Source organism: Elephantulus edwardii, unplaced genomic scaffold (assembly GCF_000299155.1).
Source record: "Elephantulus edwardii isolate Elephantulus edwardi_28Jun2011 unplaced genomic scaffold, EleEdw1.0 scaffold00019, whole genome shotgun sequence".
NCBI classification, from domain to species: Eukaryota; Metazoa; Chordata; class Mammalia; order Macroscelidea; family Macroscelididae; genus Elephantulus; species Elephantulus edwardii.
Window position 1 is genome coordinate 9,887,818 of NW_006399769.1, and position 15,968 is coordinate 9,903,785.

The 15,968-nt window shown below is 38.5% G+C and overlaps 1 pseudogene; it reads right to left on the bottom strand.

Annotated features, from left to right (window-relative positions):
* Positions 1-3,669: 3,669 nt before the first annotated feature.
* LOC102858702 lies at positions 3,670-4,274 on the bottom strand (annotated as a pseudogene).
* Between the last annotated feature and the right edge of the window lie 11,694 nt (positions 4,275-15,968).

A 15,968-nucleotide genomic window follows, 5' to 3' on the forward strand; every position in this document is an offset into this window, starting at 1 on the left:
AGAAGATAAAACTGACAAATGAGACCTTCTAAAAATAAATCCCTAAGTGCATCAAAAATTTCTCCAGTAGGATAAAAAGCCCGTAGATTTGGAAAAAAATATTTGGTAATGATATTTCAGACAAGGGTCTCATAACTGAAGTTTACAGAAAAATACTGATAATCCACAAGAAAAATAATGATAATCCAATCACAAAAGGAGTAAAAAACATGAAAAAACTCTTCACAAAAGAGGACATTTGGATAGCCAAGAAACACATGAGGAAATGTTCAAAATCACTAGCAATTAGAGAGATGCAAATCAAATAATGAGATACCATCTCCCTCCAGCAGCAGTAGCTAAGTTCAACTAAACTGTAAACAAGAAATATTGAAGAGAATGTGAAGTTGGGACATTTAGACACTGCTAATGGAATTGCAAAATGATACAACCACTATGGAAGGCAGTTTGGTATTTCCTCAAAAAAGTTGAACCTAGAAATCCTGTATGATCCAGTTATTTCACTGATAGGAATATATGCCAAGGAAATTAGAACTGAAACAGGAATGGATATATGTACACCTATGTTCACAGCAGTTGTTAAAACAGCAAGAAAAGACTGTAGTTCTGAATCTTCTTCAAGTGTTTCAAGTACTTCTCTCTTTCCTCAAGCAAGGCTGGGTCATTTGTGCTAATGCAGGATATTGATAAGTCATGCCACATTCCATTTCATAGAGTCCAGACTCACGAACAGAGAAAGAATACATCCTTGGTGCGTACCTTTCCTGATTTTAAACCAGACAGACCAGCTTTTGATCTAGACATAGATTCCTCAAGTGATAATAGTTTTGGGATTCCCATTCTTCTCAATATTAGCCACAATTTATTATGGTACACACAATCAAATGCCTCTGCATAGTCAATAAAACACAAGTGGACTCTTCTGGTATTCTTTGCTTTCAGGGGACTCATCTGACATTCACAATAATATCTCTGGTGTCACAGTCTCTTCTCAACTCAGCCTGAACTATCAATGTACTCTTCTAGACATTTTTTTTCCTAGAGAACTGAAGTATCTTTGTTTAAGAAAGACAAGTCTAAAATATTATTAATTAACAAATCTGTACCCTCCTTCCCACAGTTCTTCTAGACATTTTTGGATGATCGTCAGCAGTTATTTTACTTGCATTTGAGAGTAATGTTATTGTCGAACCATTTCCACATTTTTCAGGGTCACCTTTCTTAGAAATGGAATAAATATGGACCTCTTTCAGTCAATGGGTCAGGCAGCTATCCTCCAAATTTCCTTGCATAGACTGGGGCTGTATCTATTAGCTGAAAATTGTCAGTACGTATTCCATCAATTCCTGGGGCCTTAGTTTCCACCAGTGAGTGTAGTGCAACTTGAACGTCATCCTTCATTACCAGTGGCCATTCATATGGTACTTCTTGAAGTTTTTTCAGTGTCAAATGATTCTTTCTGGTACAGTGACTCTATGTATTCCTTCAATCTCCCCCCACCCCCCTTTTGTTGTGTACTACTGAATCAGATCCAACCAGCACAGGAGGAGATTGCCCCTCCTTCTCCTGCGGACCAGCTGGTACATTCAAACCAGGTGGCTTCAGGATTGCACCTTTCCATCTTCTCTGGATACTTTCTGGATCATTCAAGATTTTGCCTATAGCATCTCGCAGTGTTGCAATACGAGGGTTGATCTTGTTTTTCAGTTCCAGTGTTGAGAAATGCTGAAAAGTTGCTTCTTTTTTCAGTCTGACTCCAACTCTTTGCACATTTTGTTATAATAATTTGCTTGTCTTTTCGAGGTGCCTTTTGAAATCTGTTCAGCTCTTATAATTCAGCATCTCTTGTTTTGGCTTCACGATACTCTAGTACAATTTTCATAGTCTCTTCTGATCCATTTTGGTTTTTACTGTCTTCTGTCATTGTTCTCTTTAAGGATGGTACATTTGACATCCACCCATAGTTTTCTGTTCTTCAGTCAATGGTGTTAAATACCTCAAAACTGTTCCTGAGATGATTCTTAATTTCAGCTAGGATAGACTCAAGGTCATATTTTGGTTCCTGTGGACCAGTTTTCATTTTCTTCAGCAACAATTTGAACTCACACCTGAATAACTAACTAATAGTCTGATCCCCAATGGGTACCTGGTCTGGTTCTGACTGCTGATATTGTGCTTCTCTAGTGGTTTTCCCCACAAATATAGTCAATCTGATCCCTCTGCAATCCTTCAGGTGAGGTAAATGTGCAAAGTTGTCGTTAAGTTTTTTAAAAAGAGTTATTTGCTATGAACAAAGTGCACATTCTATTTCCACCCTCATTTCCATCACAAAATCTGTACTTTCTGACCCCTGTTCTTTTTCTAACTTTTGTGTTCCAGTCATCAATGCATAACATAGCCCATCACTGTTTCCAGCTTTTGTGTTCCAGTCACCAGTGCTAAACACTGATGCCTCCTCATTGCATGTGTGGTCAAATTCAGACTGTAAAAGTTGGTAGAAATCCTCAATTTCCTTGTAGGATGCTATAATGGTGGAAGCTGTGGCACTGGGTGTCTCAAACAACAGAAGGGTCGCCCACAGTAGACAGACTGTAACATAGCTCCCAGGTTAAGAAAGACTAGGAAAAAGGATTGGCTATCCACTTCTGAAACGACGGGCCTTTAAAAACCCTATCCAAGATTCTTGAGGAATGAGGGTGATTATATTGTTATGAGTCAGAGCCCAGATGGGAAGTAACTCGAAAATGAGGAGAAACAGTTGCAAATCACTAATAATTGGAATTTGGAATGTACTAAGTATGAATGTAGGAAACGAAGTTGTGAAAAGTTAAATGGAATTCATGAAGATTGACACTGACATCAATGAACTGAGATGGACTGGCCTGAGACACTTTGAATCAGACAAAAATATGATGTACTATTCCAGAAATGAAAGACTGCAGAATGGATTCATAGTTAAAAAGACAATTTCAAGATTTCTCTTAAAGTACAATGTTGTGAGTAATAGGAAACTATACATGTACAAAGTTGTGTCATAGGGTAACCCTACTTCAGGGCTAGAATATGACAAAGTCTGGGCCAGCCTTTAAAAGACTAGCCTGCAAGATTGGTAATAGAGACATCTAAGGACGAAAAATAAAGTTCTTTTCCTGAGCTGCGATCAGACAAAAATAAGAGAAATTTAGAAAAAAACTGCGTAAATCAGAGATACTAATTTAGTTTTAATAACAATGAAAAGCATTGTAATACCAGGGTTGTAGGCCACCAACAATCAATATGGTTTATAATGCTTAATGAAAGAAAAGGAGACTTTTCTGATACCTTAGCCACACAGTTCCTAAACACTAATAAATATCATCATAGAAGTTGCAAACGGTCTAACTATGGACAACTTGTACTTGCTTTTAATGTTATATAAATTGTCTTAGTTTTGAACCCCTGGAGTCATCTCCACCATACAACAAATTATTCATCATAATCTCATTCACTTACTACAGGTGCAACTCTTAAATCTTTAAGCTCAAACTTATAGCTGCTGAATAAATTCTGACTCATTAAGAACTGTACAGAAGAGAGAACTGGTTTCAGAGGATGTAAATCTTCACAGAAGCAGACAGCCTCATCTTCTCACATCAAGTGACTGGTGGGCTCAAACCCTTGAGGTTGAAGTTAGTCACGCATTCTTTTGTTTGTTTCTTTCTTTTTGCTCTTATTTCATTTCTATTCCTTGAGCTTCTTTTTGGAGGCTTTGGGTCTCCTAGCCTTTTTGTACAGGTGATACCCAATGAGACTCAGGAGGGCTGGCACCATGGCCATGCCTACCAGAGGTAAAATACCCTTTATGAGCTTTTGCCAGTAGTTGGCTCAGATCAGTGCAATCAGCTCCACATCAAACTGCAACACTGCATCTGCTGGTATAGATGGTGGGAATCCTCGTTTTCCATAGGCCATGTGAGAAGGAATGATTGCTCTTTGTTTCTCTCCCACACACGTCTAGAAGGCTCTGCTCCAGCCCTGGTATCACCTGCTTGTGGCCAAGTTCTATCACCAGAGGGTCTCGGGTCAGGGAGGTATCAATGATGTGCCCATCTAACAAGCTGCCCTGGGGTAGAGAGCATCAAGAGGGCAAACCTAGGATCTCTCCCAGGAGGCATACAATGGGTACCTGAGCCGCTGGGCGGCAGCAACCCCCTTCCAGGTGCAGCCTCAGGGCAGAAATGATCAGGAAGCCCCAAAGGGCTGGTACTTCTCAGAGGTATCTCCACTGCAGCCATGCATTTTAACCCCCCTAGGATTCTTTTGTATTCTTGCACTAAAAATCTTAAAAACTAAAATCCACTGTCATTGACTTGTTTCCGAGGAACAAGTAACCTTCTATCACATTTCTGAAGCCGTAAATCTGAACAGCTGTCCACATTTCACCCTCAGAGCAGCTGGTGGATTTGGACCTCCTGAGATGTGCAGCCTGTGTTAGCAAGCTATGGGCCAGTCCCAAAGCTCCTCTATTCTACAATAAAGACCAAATAAGGACTATATTCACCTGTTCCATCATATCTACAAATCTGACCAAAAACAAAGGAAATGCTCCTAATCAGGGGTCTAATCAGACTCAAGTAACAGACCACAAAGTGTTCCACACTGAAACAATCAAACCCCAAACCCTTCTTGCTACCGCCACTCTAAAATCCTCTTACTTGTAAAAGGAGCAATATTACTTTAACTTCCTGTTCCTACAACTTTATTATTTTGTCTCTATTCGGTTAAAAACCATTTACTGAGTTACTCCAAGGCTAGTTTATATTACTAAAATAGTGTCCAGACTTTCAAATATGTTTAGTTGAACACATTTCAGCAGAACTTACATATTAAAATGGACTAGTAAGAAAAGCAAGGCACTCTTTCTGAAAAGTAGTCAATCAAAGTCCTACAGTTCATAATGCTTCAATCAAGAATCAAGATCATGGCCGATGGTAAGGGAGCATACAGCATTTTAAAAAATTATTTTTATTTTATATTGGTTTGCATACAACTTTCCTATATATTGTGTTTCACTTAGATAAATTGTGATTCATGCACTCCTCTACTCTCAGTGTGTTTCATAGTATCATTCCCATACATTGTGTTTTATAAAATTAATCACCACTGATCCATAGCAGGCAGCATTTTGTTCCAGTTTCATTTTGTTATGAATTGGAGGTCAACAAAAACATAAAAAATAAGCACAGGAAAGAGGCCCAAAAAAGAAATAGACCGAAATTTTAAATCATTTCAAGTAAATAAAGAGATAAAAGACCACTTTTAGTAAGTGGCACAAAATTTTGATCAGAAAATGGTTTACACCATTATTACAGACTGAGTATGAGGATCCCAGGCAGAGGGGAAGGTGGAAATAGAAGGGTGATGATGGGGAGGTAGGGTATTAATTATAGGGTTGCACAATTTGATGGGTCGGGGAGTGAAGGAAATGGGAAGGATCTTTTGTGAAAAACAATGTATACAAACATTGTAAATAAATCAAGAGTAATTAAAAAAAAGCGTTTGGTACCAACTGCATCCCTTTTACAGCCAATTCTATATTTGCATTTTAAAATCTATTTCTGTAATTTACTTTTTTTCATTCTTTGTGGGGATTAAGGCATACATGAATTCATCAAATTTCATCTTCTCCATGTAGAGGTCTCCTTTCAACCTGTCTCCAAAGAAAACATACTTTTAATCTCCTCAACTTGTGAATACTAGTTTTTTTCAAAAGAATATTCTGAGTGGGAATAAGCAAAAGAGCATTTAACTCTTATGAAGAAATGGAACATTGTAAATCATAATTATTGCTATGTGGCCTGAAGCCATTTTGACCCATACACTTCTATACACAAAGAACAATGCAGATGTCTCTGTGCTGCTGTCAAAATAATGAGAAACTCTCTTATTCCCTACAATAACTGCCCTGAGGGCCCTATCAAGGAAGTTCACACCTTTCAAACCTGATGAATGAATTTTACTTATCAGCATTTACTGTGAAGCTAAAATAATCCCTGCCTTCTTCCAATTGTCATCTGGGGTAAGAGCCAAATGATACAAATCTGTGCCTGTACACTACCCCTTATTCTGTCCAATTAGGAATGTTTCTATTACAGAACTAACATTTTCAACGAACTGGTTTTACCTCGAGGTTTTCTCATTTCTCAAGTTACAGGATGCTTGCTATCTTTGGTTTGCCCATTTTTTAAACGGCTTTAAATGACTGGTGTCCCACCTTAAGTCATAATAAATATGACTGTTATTTTTGTGTCATTGTACAGTAACAGCTTGTCTTCACATAATGCCACTGGGCTATTTTCAAAGTACATTCATTTGGTCTCTGCAAGAGATCCTAATGGGTTTTCCAGGCACCAGCTGCGACATAATCTGTCTTCCTGGCAATTAAAATGGCTAAAGTGTTCTCTAGGCCTCCCCTCTTGCTTCAAAGTGCAGGTAATTTTTTTCCCTCCTTCTGGCACAGGTTCAGTTGCAACTGGTGCATATATTACAAAAATATGCTGTCAAAAGGAAAAAATTCTCCAACAGGAGAGAATGGTATATGAGAAATTTAAATGACTGACCACCTGAAAAGCGACTGGGAAAACATTCTACCTCAGTTAAGTGATCTGGCATGATATATTAAAGAAACAAATGATGCCTGGCTTCTAATACTGCTGGCACATCAGATAATATAAAGCACCAAAAACTAAAAATGCTGAAATGTCTAGGTGTTTCTGATTGGAATATTTATTAAATGATAATACTTCAATGGAGTGACATTAAGAGAGAAGGTCATTAAGCTATGAGGACATAGTTCACTGACATTTAGTTTTAATGAAACTTAAGAGTCACATCATGTCCTTGGTATCAATGTTTCAGAAATTAGATGTCTCACTGGTAAGGAAATAGACCTATCCTTTTTCCTATGGAAGATTAATCTAATCTCTGAAGAAAAAATCCTCCAGAAAAGGTAAAGATGTTTAAGAAGATGTTCATGACTATTATCCTGTCAGTGATTTAACTATTCTGTTAGAAAACTTACCTGAATATAAAACTGTAAATTCTAATTTCACAGAGGACGAAAAATAAAATTGCCCACATTATCAGAAATGGCTCTACTTCAAAACCGAAGAAAAACACTTCCCACCAAAATTTTTGGGTATTTTATTTAATAAAAAAAAAAAAACAAACCCACACCAAACAAGTTACTTGAATATATTTCTAAATACTAATGCCAACAGTGTGGTGGTGGTGGCGGTGGTGTTGATTACCAGAGTTGGAACAGCTGACCCTGCAGCGAATTTTCAGAGGCTGTTAATCTCATGGGAGGAGACTGCTCATTCTGCTCATGTGCAGCGGCGTGGGGCCTCGAATCATGCTTTTGGGATTGCAGCGCCGCTTCCGGTCATTAGGCCACTAACAAGGTATTAGCCTTATTTTAATGTAAAAAACGATACTAGATCTATTTTAGCTGGTGAAAAATGATAACAAAGAGAAATCATTTAACAATTTCCCCAATTACATTCTATGAAGGTTGCTATTAGGTTCCTTAACCTTTGCCTCTAAGGAGGAGTACCTCTTTCTACTCCCTCCAAGACAGATTGGTTTGTTCTTTTGCCGCTCCAGGGTATACTCAATGTTTGTTTTAGGTGCCATCAAATCGCCTACAGCTCAAAGCGGACCTGAACCTTGCCTTATCCTGTGTCGTCCTTGCCATCTCTGATATGCTCTAGCCCACTGGTACTGTCACTGTGTCAGTCCATCTTGGCAAAGTTCTCTCTTCATGTCTTTTTCCAAGAACTGGTCCCTCCTGTCACCATGCCCATAGTATATGAGACAAAGTTTCACCACCCTTGCCTCTAGGGGCACCCTTAGTTACACTCCCTCCAAGACAGATCTTTTGGTTCTTTTGACAGTTCATAGGATACTCAGTACTCTTCTCCAACACCACAATTCAAAGGCTTTCATTTTTCTTCAATTTTATTCATTGTCTAACTTTCAGATGCCTAGGAAGCAACTGAAAAGACCATGGCTTGGATATTCCATTGTGTGAATATATCACAGCTTCTCTATCCATTTGTTTATTGATGGGTACTTAGGTTGTTTCCAACTCTTTGCTATTGTAAACAAAGCCGCAATAAACATGGGTGTGCATATATCTGCTTGGGTGACGGTTATGGTTTCTTTGGGGTATAGTCCCAGTAGTGGAACTCCTGGGTCAAATGGTATTTCTATTTGCAACTTTTTGAGAAAGCACCATACTGCTTTCCATAGTGGCTGCACCATTTTACACTCCCACCAACAGTGAATAAGGGTTCCAGTTTCTCCACAACCTCATCAGCATTTGTTGTTTGCTGTTCTGTTAAATTTTGCTATTCTTACTGAGGTGAGATGATATCTCATAGTTGTTTTGATCTGCATCTCAGAGAAGGGATTCTGAACATTTCTTCATGTGTTTGTTGGCCATCTGAATGTCTTCTTTGGTGAAGTGTCTGTTCATATCCTGTGCCCATTTTTCATCTGGATTGTTTATCTTGTGGTGCTTGAGTATTTTATAAATTCTAGATCTAAGTCCCTTATCTGACATGTCATCACCAAATACTTTTTTTAAGTCTCTGGCTTCCCTTCTTACCCTGCTGGAGAAGAATTAATCCATCTTGTCCTGGTTCTTCCTCTCCTGCATTGTCTTTCCGTTCTTCCAAGCATGATGTTCTTGGATTGGTCTCTCCTGGCCACATACACAAAGTATGTTAGAAAGAGCTTCAAAATCCTTCCCTCCAGGGAGCAACTTGGTTTCACCCTCTCTAGAACAAACCTATCTGTCATCCTGGCAGTCCCTAGCTACAGTATCACAACTCAAAGACATGGGTCCTTCTTCTAGTATCCTTCATCACTGCCTAACTCTCTAATGCACAGCAAGTAACTGTGAAGACCATGGTCTAGATAAAGCATACCTTAGTTTTTAGACTGACAACGCTGTTCTTCAGTACTCTATAGACAGGTCCCTGACAGCCAACTTTCCCAAAGCAATTTTTCTTTCGATATCCTGACTGTTGGTGCCGAGATTTTTGTTAAAAATCTCAATCTCTTCTTTGTCTATCATGATGCTACCAATTGGCCCAGTGGTGAGAATCTTGTTTTCTTGATGTTGAGCTTTAGTCTATACTGCAGATTACAGTCCTTGACCTTCAACAATTATCTCATGTCTTCATCAGTTTTCTCTTCTGAGCAACATAGGCTGCTGATGAGTCTCCCTTCAATCCTGATGCAACATTCCTCCTCAGAAAGTCCAGCCTCCTGTATGATCTGTTCTGCATATAGATCGAAAAGGTATAGGGATAGGATGCATCCCTGGCACATAATTTTCCTGATCCTGAGCCATGCAGTGTTTCCCTGCTCTGTTCTGACCACTGCTTCCTGTTTTGAGTACAGTTTTTCCATGGGCACATTAGGTGTTCTGGGACCTGAAATCACAGGCCTCAGAAAATCCTGTGTATAATAGAGCACACTTAGAAATATGGGACCAGAGGCTGAGCCTTCTTGCTGGGAATCACAAAGGAGGAAGAACAGTTTCTAACAGAACTACTGATTGGAACATGGGATGTGAGAAGTATGAATGTAGGAAAATTGGAAACTGTAAAGGAAGAAATGGAACGCAAAAATATTAACGTATCAGGCACTGGCAATGTTAATGATACTGTCTGATAATTTCCAAACTCTTGCTACATACTGACAAATGGGAACCAACTCACAGCTGACCCTACAGCAGGTTTTCCAGGTCAGTAAACTGCATGGGAGGAAATTGCCCATCTTTCTCCAAAAGAGCAGCTGGTGGATCAGAACATGTGCCCTTAGGTTGGCCAAGTGCAGCTTCACCATTAAGCCACCAAAGCTCTATTATTTTATAATGTTATTAACTAAAGAGATATAAATGAAATATTTTCACAGACTTTCAAGTCCTTTATGTCTTTTGCGATTCTGTCACATCTAATTACTATAAAAAACGATCAATCTCATCTTTTTTTTTTTTATTTTAGCACGATAAAATATGTCAAAAATAATTGGAAGTAAGCAGTGGAAGAGTTACAAATCACAAAGCCAGACAGAGTCATGTCACTTCTCCTGAAAAAGTTTCCCAACTCATGCTTGGGTGGGTAAAGGGACAGCACAGGAGAGGAAGACCCTTGATGAGATGGATTGTCAGTCACTGGTGTAATGAGGGTAGGCGTGTCGAAGAGTTAGATTGGCAAGGAAATGGGTAGGGTTTAGGCCTGTTGTACACAGGATCACTTTGAGTTGCAGGCAACTCAACGGCACATAACAATAAACTTTTAGGAACATTCAGAATGTCTTTCCTATAACTGTGGTCTTCTGCTTTCTACTCCATTTTATATAATTGAACTCCAGATGGAATCATCTGGAGCTTCTCATTTTACATCCTTTTCCATGGTCTCATCATCCATAACCTTAACTGAAGAACATGGCTCTTCAGATCTGCCCCTGTCATATGCTTGTCTATTCACCTAGATACCATATAGATCTAAAACTCAGCATTTGGAAACTGAGGTCAACCTTGTTTCCAAACTTGGTCCTCAAATTCTAGTTAGCTGCACTATCGGAACATTTTCAAGTCTCCTTTCTAGGTTAGCACTTTGCTATCGGAACATTTTCAAGTCTCCTTTCTAGGTTAGCACTTTGCTATCGGAACATTTTCAAGTCTCCTTTCTAGGTTAGCACTTTGCACTGACTTGATGAAATAGGTAGGCAAGCCACTTTTCCTTACATTTATAAAACGGGGGTTATCATCATTATAATGATGTCTGAATCTATTCTACCTATTCCATCTTTTGGAAATCAGCAAGACAGATGAGATTATGTTGTTAGGATGAAATACTTAATCTGAAATAATACTAATTTTTTAAAATTCTTTTTAATTTTTTTTCTGGGACGAAAGGTAAAGGTCACATTTATTATTACATTTCCTCCAAACTCAGAGCAACTGAGTCCTGATGACTTTTCTCTTAACCTATGAAAGCTTATACTATTTAGATGTTAAAATACTCAGTATAACAAAAATTTAAATTCAACATTTCAGGATTTTGCCATCTAATGACCAGGGAGGTTCATCTACACTGATGAAGCTATTTGTGCCACAAGATTTTAATTGTTTTTATAGTAATAGCAGCACTGATTAAAATTTATCACTTACTTGTTAAATTCAAACAACAGAGAAGACACAAAAAGAAAACTCAGTTCCCGTCCTTAGAAGTTTCACTTTCTAGTTGAAAGGTAGTAAAATTCACACAAATACTGTGACACAAAAAAGCATGTAAATTAATCCAGTAGGATTATAAAAAAAAAAACTCCCACCTAAAAAGAATAAACTTTTAGAATTTCAGAATAAAGGAAACAGAAAATTAGCTATTATCACAGGTAAGCCAAAAGAGTATACAGTTTTATAGCGGTATTAGAGCTCAAAATCTGCAGCACTTGGTTTATAGAAGACTGAGGTATGTATCAGAGCTCAAATTCCAATTAGACTCTTGATATAGATGTAAGATGTTATTCAGAGTTCTTTCAGACTAGTAAATCTATCCTGTGGATTTTTCCTCAGGAAGAATGCAGGAGAAGGGGAGTGTAGGAAGAGTTAAGTTCCTCTTGGGTTTTATGGAGAGAACCAGGGAACTTGCAAGAGAATCTTTAATGACTCCCATGAGTCTTAGCTCCAACCCCAGAACCAATCCTCCAAGCCGTTAAATCTGAAATAGTGTATGTAGTAGTCCCTTAATGATCTTTTGTCTGCTTCCATCCTCCTGCCTAAAACACTGCTCTGAATCTTACAAATGGAAGCTCTGGCCATGATGCAGCACAACACTACCGCACCATATTGATGGTTTCTCTCATTCCAGAATAGTTCCTCTATATTTGTTCTGTTTATGGCTTTACAAAGTATGTCTATGAATATGTTTGAATCTGAGTGTCTTTTTTACCCTAAAACAATATACTAATTTTATTCACAATTTTAATGTCACTGACAAAATATGTAACTTGTAGGTTCCAATACAAAGAAAATATACAAAAAGTAATTCTTTCTTAATTACCTTTACCTGGAACGGATTTGTTCACTGAAGCCACATGATCTTCAAAAATTGCAAGCCGCCTCAAAACTTCAGCCAAAGCTGCCTTCAGCAAAATGATTTCATCATCACGTTGTTGAGCTCGTAACTCAAGAGCTAAGAGGCGATCCTGAACATCAGAAGTACTTGCAGCAGAAATACTATCATCTATAAAAAGAAGAGAGAGAAATAATTTTAAACAAGATCAGGAATACATTAGGGTAGTACTGTCAGACACACACAAAATCTTTTTAAAGAAAACTTCTTGAGACGGAATCATCGAAGACAGGGAAAACATCTATCATATTAAAATATCTGAAAAGATGAAAACTGGAGGAGATCTCTCACCTTTACACAGATTAATTCTGTAAAATGTTTTCCATTATTTAAACTAATTTAAAATACTAAAAATATTGTCACTGTGATGTCAGCTTCGAAGTTGCCTTTTCTAGCCATTACCCTAGCCCTGTGTGGTCTTTAGCTGCCTAAAATGTAGACATATGGTCTTTCAAATCATTAAGATCTGTGGGACTAGGAGGGTACTTCCCACACGAAGCAGCAACACTTGAGGGAGACTGGAGCAAGACCCTGGTGGTGAAGAGACTAAGACACTGCTGTATAGAAACTGTTTTAAGGTAAAGGAGTCCTGAAACAAAGGCCAAAGTTGAGGATTTTGATTACAGAAGTAAAAGCTGACTGCTGAATTGAAAACAGAGCTTGAACTAACTGAGGAATTGTGCCCTGAGATTTCTGGACTAAACACATGGACTTATATTTGCCACACTCAATCTCCAACTTACTTCCTTAAAAAACCTCCTCTAGGTACCACAATCTGAGTCAATAATGAATGAACAAATCTCTTGCTGCTCTAAGAGGCACCATGGGGCTGTGCTATTGGGATCTTTTTTCCCCCTCCCCCTAATTTTATTTTTTAATTTTTATATTATACCACTTTGATTTACAAAGTTCATACACATTGTTTTTCACGCCAAGTCTTTCGCATTTTCTTCACCTCCTCCTCCACCCATCAAATCGTGTGAGCTTATGATTACCATTCCCCCCTGCTGCCCATCCTCATCCCTCTGCTCCCTCCTCACTGCCTGGGAACTTCATACTCATTCTACAATAATGGTATTATACAGTATTTGTTCTTATGGGACTGAGTCAGATCACTTAGCATAATGCTCTCCAGTCCCTCTCATGTTAGGTAGTAATGTACAAAATCATTGCTCTTGCATGCTGTGTAGTAGCCCATCATGTGACTGTACCATTATTTCTTAATCCCTTCAAGTGTGGTTGGACTTTGGGGCTGCTTCCATGGTCTTATGATAATCAATAATGCTGCAATCAAGATTGGTGTACTGGGCTATGGGCTTCTTATCTGCTTTCTGCTCTGGGTGGTGAGGGGCTGTGCTATTCTAACTTCCTCTGGTCCTTTCAAAAAGATGCTCATTGCCCTGAGTCCCCATGTTTCATTCATTCCTTTTGTAGTCACATAATATAAGGAAAATTTTTCAATGGTTAGTGTAGTTATACTAGTATGTTGTTTTCTTATCAAAATGTTCCTTATACATATTTTCAGATATACATCGGGAAACATGTGTAAGTGCAACAAGTACAACCTATTCAAAGCACCCATCTTAATTATCAAATCATTGTACTTCCTATGGAAGAAAAAAAAGGTGTGCAAATCACTTTTGTTTTGCTTTATCAGAAAGAGCTCATCATAACAACCATTTATGATTAGAAGGCAGGTTTTACCTTTGCCTTCACCATCAGACTTCTGAAAGACAGCTCAGCTGCACCTCAGATGGCCACACATATGCTTTCAAGACCACAGGCAATACTTAACAATGTAGGATGCAGAACAGTGTTGTGCCAAGAGACCTTGATGACCTCCAAGGCCATGGTCTTGAGCTTTGACTCCTCCCTCGAGTTGTTAGAATGTGACTAAATTTAACTTTGTCTTATTTGTTCTATTTACATGCAAACATGTATTGTGTAAGGATAGTATGTGAAACCTACCTAGGAGCACTACTATTTCTCACTGGCCTGGATTTTTTCTTTTTCTTTCTTCTAGTAACAATTCTCTTTTGAGAAAGATTACTGCTGTTTGTAGTGTTATTGGGGCTGTCAGTCTGTGATGCCTCATCTTACACTTCCCAACACCGTATGGACCAAATATGGAAAAAAAAGGTTGTATCCCAACAATTTCATAAAGTTCAACTGAATAACACTGCAGGCTATTAGACTAAGGAATCCTCCATAGTTTTCTAGAGAAATTTTTTAATCCTTCAGCTATGAGGAAGTAGGCCTAAGAACAAGAGGACATAGTTCTATTCCTTAAAGTACTGGATTTTTTGAAGCAACATCTTTAACTCTGAGTTGCTATTATAGTTGAAAGTGACCGTCTAGTCGCCTGCCAGTCACAGGGACCTTATGCACAATAGCTCTGAACTCTGCCCTATCCTGAGCCAGTTTCACTGACCTAATACACCTATACCTATTACCTCAGTTACTGGTTTGAGAGGCAGTAAATCACAAAAGAGGAGACTGTCTATCTTTCTCCCATGAAGCAGCTGGTGAATGCAAACTGCCTGCGTTTGGGTTGGTAGCCTAGCTCCTGAGAGCTGCTCTAATATTCCATCTAGTTAGTTACAGAACATAATAAATTTTCTTTTTGCAAGCCATCTCCTCGAACCAAAGCTTCCAATTAAACTGCTAAAATTTACATTTTAAAACAAAATGTAAAAGGTTCTTATATTTTTGTTGTTGGTTGCTTTTTATTGTTTTATTTTAGTGACAGTTTATACAAATCATATTGGCTGTTCCTGCAATCATTAAGAGATATTTTATAATATTTAAAATTCATTAATAAATTACATTGTCTAATCAATTCCTTCTCAAAGTCAGCCATAACTTCTTATGATCTACACAGTCAAACACTTTTGCATAGTCAATAAAGCACAAATGGACATTTTTCTGGTATTCATTACTTTCATCTAGGATCCATCTGACATCAGCAATAATATCCCCTTTGCCACAGCCTTTTCTAAATCCTGCTTGAACTTCTGGTAGTTCCCCATCATTGAAATTTCTAGCCATTGTTGAATGACTTTCAGCATAATTTTGCTTGCAACATGATATTAATGATATTGCTCAACAGTTTTCACATTCAGGTGGATCACCTTTCTGAGGAGTAGGAACAAATATGGATCTCTTCTAATTTGTTGGACAGATCCTCTAAATGTCCTGGCATTGAGAGGAATGGGAATCCCAGAGCACTTAATTGTGCTCAAGTAGAACCTACACCTGGACCAGGAGGCTGGTGTGTGAACAGAGCAGCATAACACTGCATGAAAACTGAGAAGCGAATGTGTCAGGGTTGTATTTTCTAAGCATATTATCTGAGAAGCTGGACTCCATGAGGAGTGTAGCATTAGAATTGGAGGGAGACTCAAGAACGACCTGTGTTATGCAGATGACACAACCTCGCCTGCAGAAAAAGAGAAGGACTTGGAAGCAGTTGTTGCAGATGATCAAGGAATGTAGCCTTCAGCGTGGAGTGCATCGCAATGTCAAGAAAACAAAGACTCTTACTACTGGACCAATAGACAACATCATGATGGATGTAGGAGATTGAAACTGTGGAGAGCTTCATCTCGCTTGGATCCACAATTAACACCCTTAATATCAGTAGTTAGGAAATAAGGAGACATACTGCAGTGGGAAAATCTGCAGTTAAGGTGGTTGTTGTTCTTGTTGTTATGTGCCGCCGAGTCGCTTGCGACTCATAGCGACCCTATGTACAAGAGCCCTAAACTCCGCTCTGTC